The sequence below is a fragment of the Triticum urartu genome, chromosome 4A, assembly GCF_056163025.1.
Source record: "Triticum urartu cultivar PI428250 chromosome 4A, HENAU_Tu73, whole genome shotgun sequence".
NCBI lineage: Eukaryota > Viridiplantae > Streptophyta > Magnoliopsida > Poales > Poaceae > Triticum > Triticum urartu.
The window spans coordinates 550,823,591-550,834,661 of record NC_141876.1 but is presented as its reverse complement, the minus strand read 5'-3'; positions in this window follow the sequence as shown (position 1 = coordinate 550,834,661).

The following is an 11,071-nucleotide window of genomic DNA, read 5'->3' as shown; positions in this document are numbered from 1 at the left end:
TCCGGACGCAGACGGTTACAAATGCCAGGAGAGGAGGAAAAAAGTGCAGCAGACCCAAATGCAGGCGCTGCAAGCAAGGGTACAAGCGATAGAGGAACAAGAAGCAAATCGCAACAAACAAACTGCCGAAGCTTCCCCTGAAGCTACCCCGCCATCTCAGCGGAGAAGCAGCGTGGCTTCCACCGAGCTGCTTCAGCCGGAGCATGCCTTGACGGCTCCTGCCAGCTATCCCGTGGATGCTATCATGGAGTCTCAAAATTGCCACCTTATGACGCAATGGATGAATTTGAAGGTCAAGGCGGCTGTTGGCTCTGTTTATCCTACTGAACCTGGTACAACTTTTCACTGCCGGCCGATTCCAGAAGGATATGCTAGGGTGATGGTGGATGAAATAACGGAGGGATTTGAGGACCTCCAGCTTGATCACCCTACCGGTGAAGGGGAGACTAGGCTGGGTTCTGCTCTGAAGACTCCATGCCTATGGAGGAAGGAGCTCATCAACCTTCTGAACTGGACGCCTCCGCCTCCTCCTCCTCCTCCGGCAAGTAAGGGCACTCCGCCTCCTCCACCGCCTCCTGCTCCAGCGAGTCAGGGCACTCCGCCTCCTCCCTCGCCTCCTCCTCCGGCGAGTGATGATTAGGGCACTCGACCGGCTCCTTCTCCAGCGCGTGGCGGCACTCCGCCTCCTTCTCCGCCTGCGCCGACGCGCCCGAGCAGCCAGCCTCCTCCTTCTCCGCCTCGTCAGCAAGGGCGGAAGAGACCTGCCACCGCTCCGGCTGCTCCGGCGCATCGTAGTCCTTCTCCACCGCCTCGTAAGCAAGTAAAGAAGACAACCGCTCCGTCTGCTCTGCCGGCGTCTAGTAGTACAGCCAGAGGCAGGAGGACATACAGATTCGGTCCTTCTCTGAAGACTCCAGAGAAGTTACCATACGAGAGGACCCCAGAGGAGAATGCCGAGATCGCGCGAGAAGAAGTGAGGAACTCATTTGAAGGGGTGAAAGCAAAGAAACATCCACCTCCGGAGGAGAAGGTAGATCCAGTGAAAGCGAAGCGCACTCTGGCTGCCCTGACAAAACCACCCAAGTCTCCACCGAAAGGAAACTATGAGCGCATTATTGGAAAGGAATTTGTCGAAGCGGAGCGGTCGGGAAGTACTGTCAGTGATCAAAGGCTGAAAGAACGACGAGCTGGGAAACAAATTGCACAGCTCGGCGAACAAGCAAAGCAATCGTGCGAACCGCTCAAGCTGCCTAGCGACATCATCGCTAATGCTCCGAGGATGGTGCCCGGTTATAGCAATCTTGGAGATTACCTGCCCGACGATGTACATTATGATTTCATGGAGGTGCAGATACAAAGATACGAGTACGGGAAGCCTCTCATCAAAGATGAAAGATCTCTATCAACGATGATGCAAAGATTGCATGATTGGTACTTGAAAATCTGCAGAGAGTCTGGGGGGAGGAGTACTTTGTATGTGAGAGTTAAAAAGGAGCATGACCTCGTTGGAATTGATCTGTTGCCTGTTCCATTTGAGGAGTTCTTTCAGTTTTTCAATCAATTGGCCCTCGATAAAGCAAAGGTCACCTGCTACTGTCTGTAAGTAGTACTACTTCTGTCATTAAGTCTCTCTATATAGCTCAACTCTTTCATTGCATGTATTTATAATTATCCTCACTATATTATTCATATTGAAGATCGCCGAATTGAAGAAAAGACAAGTCGGTGATATTGGGTTCATTAAAACATATCTCATAGATGAAATTGAGGTTAAATTTCATCCCGCAGATACCGAGGCCAACTTGCTACGATCATTGGTAATAAATGAAAACAAAGATATAATACTCTTTCCTTACAACTTCAAGTGAGTGTTACTGTCTTGTGCGTATTCGGTTTCCCTTATATATTAGTCAAGGTTATAGTAATTTAATTGATGAGTTATGCATGCGTGTGCAGTTTCCACTATATTCTCCTAGAGATTAAGCTTGAGCAGGGACTAGTAACCGTCTTAGACTCAAGACGAAAAGATCCCCAGGACTATGCGGACATGACTCAAATGCTTGAGAAGTAAGTTAAATCGATCATTATCCACCACATCAGCAACTTTGTTCATTTCCTGATATATCAAGTAATTGTTTTCTTTGTCTGGCAGGGTTTGGAAAAAATGCACCAAAAAAGCTTCGAGACTCCCGAAGAAGCAGCAATTTAGACACCCGAAAGTAAGTACTATAGTAGGATGTTCCACGCATCTCCTATTGATTCAAGCGCTAGTTTCATCAATACCATTTGGCATTCTTGCTTATCAGTTTGATTGACCTCTATTTCTTGTAAAGTGGTTGTGGCAGGAACAAGGGAATAATTTCTATGGATACTACATTTGCGAGTCCATCCGCCACACGACCTGTGAGGGGGGCTACTCTGATGAACAATATGAAGTGCGTAAATAACAACATTCGCAATTTTATTTTATTACCATCATTTGTGTTGAGTTTCATTCATATATATATATATGTATGTATTGACCCCCTTCTTCAAATTAGATGTTTCGGAAGCGGGATGAACTCCTAGCACCAGCTCGCATGCGAGCAATTCAAGAGGAATTGGCGGCATTCTTTCTTGACCACGTGATCGCTGAAGACGGAGAATACTATGTGGACCATGAGTCCGTATGTTAGTAGATTATATTTGTAAGAGATAATTATTGTATATATGTAGCCGGTAGTGTCGGATAGATATACGAGAACTTGTTGTTCGACCAATCTCTCGGAGAAGGAGAGGTGGTCGGTATCACTTCTCTCTGTATGCATATATGTTCATGACGATCTTCTGTTTCCTTCGTTTGCTTACTAGCTAGCTAGTGTGTCTAGTCCTCTCTATACATATGTATAGTACGTAGCGTCGACCAAGCACGAACATAAGAGAGGACACTTCTCTTTATTAATTATAGCTAGCTAACACAATATATGAAACACCTAAATTAACCCCCCAAAACCCCCAACCCCCCCCCCCCTTCAAAAATAAACAAAAAACCCAACCACAAAAATGCTGACGCGTGGATGCCTGTTGGTCCCGGTTGGTGCCACCAACCGGGACCAAAGGCCCTCCTGCCTGGGCTCCGCGCACAGGCCACATGGAGGCCCATCTGTCCCGGTTCTGGATTGAACCGGGACTAAAGGGACAGGGCATTAGTACCGACCCTTTAGTCCCGGTTCAGGAACCGGGGCAAAAGGCCCTTACGAACCGGGACAACAGGCCCTTTTTCTACTAGTGGGAGCAATCGGAGTGCTAAGGAAATCATTATTATTGGTATTGGTGAAGTCACACAATTTGGTAGTATCTTGAGCCATCGCGACAAACAAGCAATCTAAGACATGAGCAAACAAAAAGCAAGCAGGCAAAAGAGGCAAATAGAGACACTACAAAAAAAGACACATCCGTGACATTTTGGGCCGAACAAAAAAATTTCTGTCATACATATGACACTTCTATGACGATAATTGTGACAAAGCCCGGTATCATCATAGATGTGGTGGGCTCCTACTTCTATGACAAAAAATCATGACAGAAAATGGGCTTTTCATCCTGGGCGGGCCGGAGACGCAGCTGCATGACATTCTTTGGGCTGTCCATGACGGAAAAAACCGTGGTAGAAGCAAGGGGGAGGAAAATTTCGGGGAGTTCCCGGTTACGGTGGGAGGTCGGGCGCCGAGCGATGCGTGTTTCTCTCGTACACGTACGTGCGTGTGTGCGAGGCGTTGGCTCTAACTGAACCCGAGAGAGGCGTTGGGCTCTAACTGAACCCGAGCGATTGCACTGCAGGCTATGCGTTACTGAACCTGAGCGATCGATCGATGGCTGTTAGCTGAACCCAATCGAGCGATTCCTTGGCTACTCCTGCTAACTGAAGCCGATCGATGAGATGAACAGTGAGCGTTGCCCGGGGGTTTGTTGAACAGTGAGCGGTGGCGTTGCCTCTGGATGAACAGGACCCCGTGGTGTGGTGGAGGGCTAGATGAACAGTAGACGGTAGAGGGGTGCCCGTGGAGGGGTGGATGAACAGAACCCCGTGGTGTGGAGGGCAGGATGAACAGTAGACGGTGGAGGGTGCCCGTGGAGGGGTGGTTGAACAGGACCCCATGGTGTGGAGGGCTGAACGAACAGTGGACGGTGGAGGGGTGGTTGAACAGTAGCCGGTGGAGTAGCACGTGGTGGAGGCTAGATGAATAGGAGCCCGTGGATGCTGGAGGAGGTCGACGGTGGATGAACAGTAGCTCGTGGAGGCTGGAGGGGGTCGACGGTGGAGATGAACAGTATCCCGTGGAGTCCTGTTTTGCGGTACGCCACACCCCTCCCGATGAACAAGACCCCCGTTTCGACCGTAGCGCTCCAACACAAGTCTGTTTCCTCCGTTTTGCGGTACGCCACACCCCTCCCGATCAACAGGACCCCCATTTCGACCGTAGGAGGTCTGTTTCCTCCGTTTTGCGGTACGCCACATCCCTCCCGATCAACAGGACCCCCGTTTCGACCGTAGGTGGTCCGTTTGCTTCATTTTGTGGTACACCACACCCCTCCCGATCAACAGGACCCCTATTTCGACCGTAGGAGGTCTGTTTCCTCCGTTGTGAGGTACACCAGGCCTTGTTTCCATCGCCTCTTTCGTCCAAGCCCTCCCGATGAACATGACCACGCATTCCCTTCTGACCCATTAACACGACGATGACGCTGTTTCTCCGTTCCGACCCAGCCATGTACACGAGCCCTCGCCGTACGTATGCGCGAGTAGGCGTTCGAGACCCCGCCCGTATGTACACATACGTGGCCATATTTTCTTTCTTGCACCCTGGCCGCCTCTACTACGACACGTGCGCGCCTCTACATCCACCAGTATATATGTACGTACACGTTCGCGACCAGAATGACAACGCCACGTACGCTTCGACCAGGTGGGTCCCGACTATCAGGCACTTCCTTGCCTGCGAAGATGTAGCTGGTGGGTCCCAGCAGTCAGGGGGCGAGTCGTTTTTTTCCCGAACGCACTTCCTTGTGTGCGAAGATGTAGGTGGTGGGTCCCAGCAGTCGGGGGGCTGGTGGGTCCCAGCAGTCAGGGGGCAAATCATTTTGGTTTTTTTTGCCCGAACGCACTTCCTTGCGTGCGAAGATGTAGCTGGTGGGTCCCAGCAGTCAGGGGGGCGAATCGTTTTTTTTTTGCCCGGACGCACTTCCTTGCGTGCGAAGGTGTAGCTGGTGGGTCCCAGCAGTTAGGGGGAAACGTTTTTTTCGCGAAATACGGTGGCCCGTCCGGTGGGTCCCTGCTGTCAGGTGGAGGAATCATTATTTTCCGCGTAATAAGGAGGCACTTCGTTGCTGCCGCCGTGGACCCAGCTGTCAGCCTCTCCACGTACGGTCCACATCCGATGGAAGTCGTTCCTTGACCACGTTGACCACGCCGTGCTGAGAGCACCAGGGCAGTGGACGACGGCGAGGCCTAGGAAGGGGATGACACGGAGGCACGAAAGACTCGGTAGTTGTATCCCACGCGGAGGGGAGTACGACTGTACGAGGGTTTACTGGTTCGTCTGCCGTCGCCGGAGAATAACAGCAGGTGTGGGTGAGTAGAGGGATGGCTAGGCCAGCGATGGGAGTACGGTCGGGCGGTGAGGCCTGCGCAGCAGCACAGCCGGCTGCGAGGAGGAGGGAGCAGGCAGTCCCGCCGGCGCTTGTTTGAGCGGCTGGAGCAGGAAAAGCGGAGATTGAAGAAGCACGACGGCCATTGGATGGACATCCAACAGTCAGTGCTTGTGCGTCAACCTTTTTTTAGGAAAGCCTCAAATCTGTGGAAAACAACATACAACCCATCTGCCATTATTTCGAATAATTTACAGCCCATTTGCTAATTTTTAAGGTTTTTTTTGGAGCCCATATTCTTTTTTAGCATTGCAGCCCATATTGTGGCAACGGTTAAAAAATTATATGAAATTTTGCATATTTCGGTGCGGTCCGTACTGTTTTTAATCCCGAAATTTCGACTCACATTCAAACTGATTTTAAAAATAAATGTATATCAATATAAAATCCAACAAATTCTCCACGCATAAAAATTAATGTAATTTAAAATTTTGAAATGAAAAAAAAGATATTTGAAACTAATTGCCGGTTTGATGTGTTTTAAAAATGTACAACCCATTTCTCATTACTGATGGGCCATTTTCTCGGCCAGCCGAATGAAAGCTCTCCTCATCTTGAAAGATTTGCAGCCCAACAGGCCTGACAAAGCGACTTACTTGGCAAATCACAATAAAACTGAGATGTGACCGTGGACCCAGCTGTCAGCGTCTCCACGTACAGTACTCTTCCGATGGAAGTCGTTCCTTGAACACGTTGACCACGCCGCGTGGAGAGCACCACGGCGGTGGACGACGCGGTAGTGGAAGCCCGCGCGGAGAGGACTACGAGGGTTCACTGGTTCGGCTGCGGTGTGAGGGTGCCGTCGCCGCAGGGCCTGGCCAGCGGTGGGAATAGTAGGGGGCGGTGAGGCCTCTGCGGCAGCACAGCCGGCCAGGGGAGGCATGAGCATGCGGCACGACCAGCGCTGCTTTGGGCGGCTGGAGCAAGAAGACCAGAGGTTGAAGAAGCACTACGGCTGTTGGATGGACATCGTACGGTCACTGGACCTAGAATCATTCATATTGACTAAGTTGACAAAGCCCTTCGTCCCTGTCAACTTAGTAGGCCCACAAGTTAGCCTCCCAGCAAGGTGGACCCAGTTGTCAGCCTCTCCACACACAGTCTACTTCCGATGGTGTCGTTCGTTGACCATGTTGACCACGCCGCGCCGAGCGCATCCAAGGTGGTGGACGACGGCGAGGCCCCGGACAGCAACAAGCCGGAGATGGGAAGACGCGGGACTAGAGTCGCATATGGAGAGGTGTACGAGGGTTAACTGGTTCTAGTGCGGTGTGGTTCGGTAGTCGGTGGAGAAGAATAGGAGGTGTGGAGGGGTGGAGGGATGGCTTGGCCAACGGTGGAGTAGCGCTTCATAGCGAAGCGTGCTAAGCAGAGCTGCTAGCAGCAGGAGGCGGGAGGTGGTCCCGGCGGCGCTGGAGGAAGAAGACGAGAGATTGAAGATGGATGCCTGTCGTTGGATGTAAATCCAACGGCTAATATGTCAGAATAATTTGTTGACTAAATTGACAACGACTTGCATTGGCTTCAAACTATTGGCCAACATTTCAGCCTCCAAAAATGTGGCACGTATTCAACCCATTTTTTCAGAATTTACAGTCTTTTTTTTGCACGGTAGAATTTACAGTCAATTTGATCTTTTTTGGAAATACAGCCATTAGCTGGGCTGGGTGAACAAATAATGTAGCGTCCATGCGGCCCGTTTATTTTATTTCCTAAAAAGTTACAGGCCATTTGCACTTTCTCGAAATACACGATTTTGCTGGGCTGATTCTAAATATAATGTTGGGTTGGGCCAGCAATGTTATCGAAAAATAAAAGGGGCTGAGCATTTTGTTATAAATATATTTAAATAATAAGTGATATTATTACATTCGTCCTTAATCTTACCAAGCTTTTGTACACAATCACTAGGATTTTCGTGCCAAAACAATCCAGGATTTTATTTGTTAAGAAATTATTTTTATAAGTTAATAAGATGTGGGATATTGTTTTCTTACATATGTAAGTATCTGTTAAATATATGATGACAATAAAAATAATATATAATAACATATGAAATAATTTTTTTAGAAAAACAGGGAGCATCTCCCCGGTTCAATTGCTGAGAACGAAACCACAACATATTCTGATACAGGAGCTCAAAGAGCAGTTCGAAAGCAAAGGTAGAAAAGCTATAAACTAGGGGGGGTGGATGAACAAGTTCTCTGAATAACACAAATCACCCGAGCGGTGCCAAAGGCAGAGCGGATAGAGCACTCAAATGACACAGGGAGGGTCCAGCGAAGCCTTCATGGTCTTCAGCCGAGGGGCCGTGTCAGCCTGCGGCGACCAGTAAGCAAGCGGAGAGACCGGGCTAGAAGGCGTACCATGGTGGATGTCCCTCTTTTTCGGCACCAGGTGCCCATCATCTTCATCAGAGATCTTGAGACGAGCCCACCGGTCCAGCCCCAAAGCAGGCCGAGCCTTGTTCAGCCACAAGTGATCGCCAACGGTTTTTGGAGGGATCTTGTTAAGGTTTCCACGAAGCTCATCAACTTGTCCTTGTCTGATCCAGAGGAGAGAATCTCCCAGTTCCTCACCATGTTCCTGATCAACCTCAAGACATGCGGAATGGAAATCTAGGAGGTGTTACTGAAAATCATAGCATTTCTATATTTCCAGAGGCACCAAAGGACAGCTGAGCTAACAGTGTTTAAAATTGAGCACTTTTTTGGTAGCAATCTAGAATCTGGTGCCAGATTTGAAGGATGAGCCAATCTGACTAGAGAAATATTCCTGAATGTGGGCCCAGAGATGTTTAGCAACTATACATTCAAAAAATAGGTGAGAACAATACTCTTTTTCCAAGTAGTAAACACAATCAAGGGGTTTGATGATGTGTCTCTTCCTAAGGTTATCCCTAGTCATCAATTTGTTTTTGGAGAGAAGCCAGAGAAGTACATGAATTTTAGGGGGAACTCTCAATTTCCAGACAGCAGGGATAAACACGGGTTGAACCCCTCTAAAGTTGATAACATGATAGAGGGAGCTGGAGGAATACTTCCCCTTATTGTCGAGCTGCCAAATCAGGGCATCCGGATCGACAGTAAAGGTAATGCTTTTCTTAAAGAGAGTTTTAGGCATTGACCGTCCCAAACTTCATTGACACTTTTGTTAAGCTCATTGTGGACATAGTAAATAGGCCAAATTGGACTGCTAGGGGGGTGTGCCAAACCAACTATCTTCCCAGAACCTGGTTCTGCTCCCATCCCCTATGTTCCATCTGAGCCAAATTTCACAGCATGCATAATAGATTTTAATCCTTTCCAAAATCTAGAGGTCTTAGGGTTGGAGGAAGGGACAAAAATATTAGGTTTATTTCCAAGGTATTTATGGGCAATAAGAAGCTTCCAGGGTTTCAGGTCTTCCTCATAGAATCTTTTAATCCAAGACCCTAGAAGACAGATGTTAATTTCTTGGAGGTTAGGTAAGCCTAGGCCTCCAAAATCTTTTTTCATAGAGACTAGGGCCCAATTAGCAAGGTGTAGCTTCCTATTTCCCTCAAAATCATTCCACAAGCAATGAGACATCTGAGAATTGATGAGGTTCACTGCCCATTTAGGGAACTTGAAGAAGGAGAGGAGATACACTGGAATGATAGCCAAACAAGCTTGTATGAGGAGCAATCTACCTCTTTAAGAGAGAAGTTTGCCCCTCCACCTAGCAATCCTTTTAATGATTTTATCCAGAAGGGGTTGGATATCCTCTCTCCTCAGTTTATCATAGTGGAGAGGGATACCTAGGTACTTAATGGGGAAGTGCCGGGGTTGCTGATCCACGGGCACCTATGGGACCGGCGGACCGGGTCCCTTTCGGTTCGGCGGGGGCGGAGGTCGCGCAAAGAGCAGATCAAGGCGAAGCACGCGAGCGGTTTACCCAGGTTTGGGCCGCACGGATGCGTAAAACCCTACTCCTGCTTTGTGGATGTGTATTGATTTCTAGCTCGGGAGCGCGGAGTGCTACAGTACACACCGGCGGCTAGCAAGACCGAGCGTGAGTGGACGAACTGGCTCTCCCCCCCCCCCCCGTTGCACACGGGCCTCCTTTTATATGCTCAAGGGGTTACCCACAGGTGGCAATGGAGGTAAAGGGCAAAAATGGAAAGGTGCTGTGGTAGGTACAGCTACCTGCTACAGTGCTATCATACCTAACCCTGGCGGCAGGGGACAAGGGCATTAATTACTCGTCTGTGTCGCCTAAACAGTACCGAAAGGGACCGCTAGGGACGCCACCGTTTTCCATGATGGTTATCTTGTCAGCGCCTGCTTGCCACCTCGCACCCCTAGCTGCACGGCCTCCTGCCACGTGTGCTTGGGAGAGTCCCAGAGCGACACGTTGGCAGGTGTGCTGGAGCGCGGGCACGAAGTGGGGGTTTCCCGCGGCAAGCTCCTTGCCGCGGTCGTCGTCTTGTCGTGTTCGGGAGCTTGTCGCTCACCGGGCCTTGCCGGGACGCGCGGCGCGTCGCGGCAAGCTTTCTTGGTATGCCTTGAGTGGCCTTCCCGGCAAGCTCCTCTTGCCGGGGTCTTGTTTCCTTCTCGGCCAGCTCCTCTTGCCGGGGCCTTGGTTGGCCTTCCCGGCAAGCTCCTCTTGCCGGGGCCTTGGTTTTAGTACTTTGTTCTTGAATGGTCTTCAAAGTAGCTGCGGAGGGTCTTGGCGGTCACTCGGCAAGCCTTGCCGCGGGATGCTGCGACTGCCCGTGCACAAGTTCGGGATACTAGGGTACCCCTACTCGAGTACACCGACAGGAGCCCCCGGGCCTGGGCCAGACACGGTGCCGAGCGCTGTTGGGCCAGGCCCAAAACAGTGCACGGGCACGCGCGGCCTAGGTCACGCCGCATATCTCTCCGCTTCCACTGCGCACGTCCAGAACGGCATGCGTCAAACGCGGCGTCGTGGGTGACGTGGGCGGCGTGCGCGGGGCTAAGCCCCGCGAGCATGCGTCAAGCCATGATGAAGGGGACGGTTCACGCCCTCCTACCTAAACGGAGGTAGGCGTGGGGGCGTGGTGCATTTACTGGACGGGGCCGGTGCACGGTATTCGAGGCGTCCACTCCCCGCGATCACGGGGTGGGGCGAGGCCGCCTCATCCGTCGCCTTGGTTCTGCATCCCCGCCACGCGGCTCCCATGCGCTTGGGGTCGCGGACGGTGGAAGTGGGAAACTGGGCCGTCGCGCGCAGAGGCAGCGGGTCGGCCCCGTCTCCCTGCTCTTCCCGTGCCTTGATTCGCTGAGCGGGGCGGCCGAGCCCCCACCTCGCTCCTTTATAAAGAGCGGGAGGGGAGCACAGAAGCCCGCACTCTCTCATCTCCTCCTTTCTTCAGCTTCTGCTCCCCTTTCTCTCATTC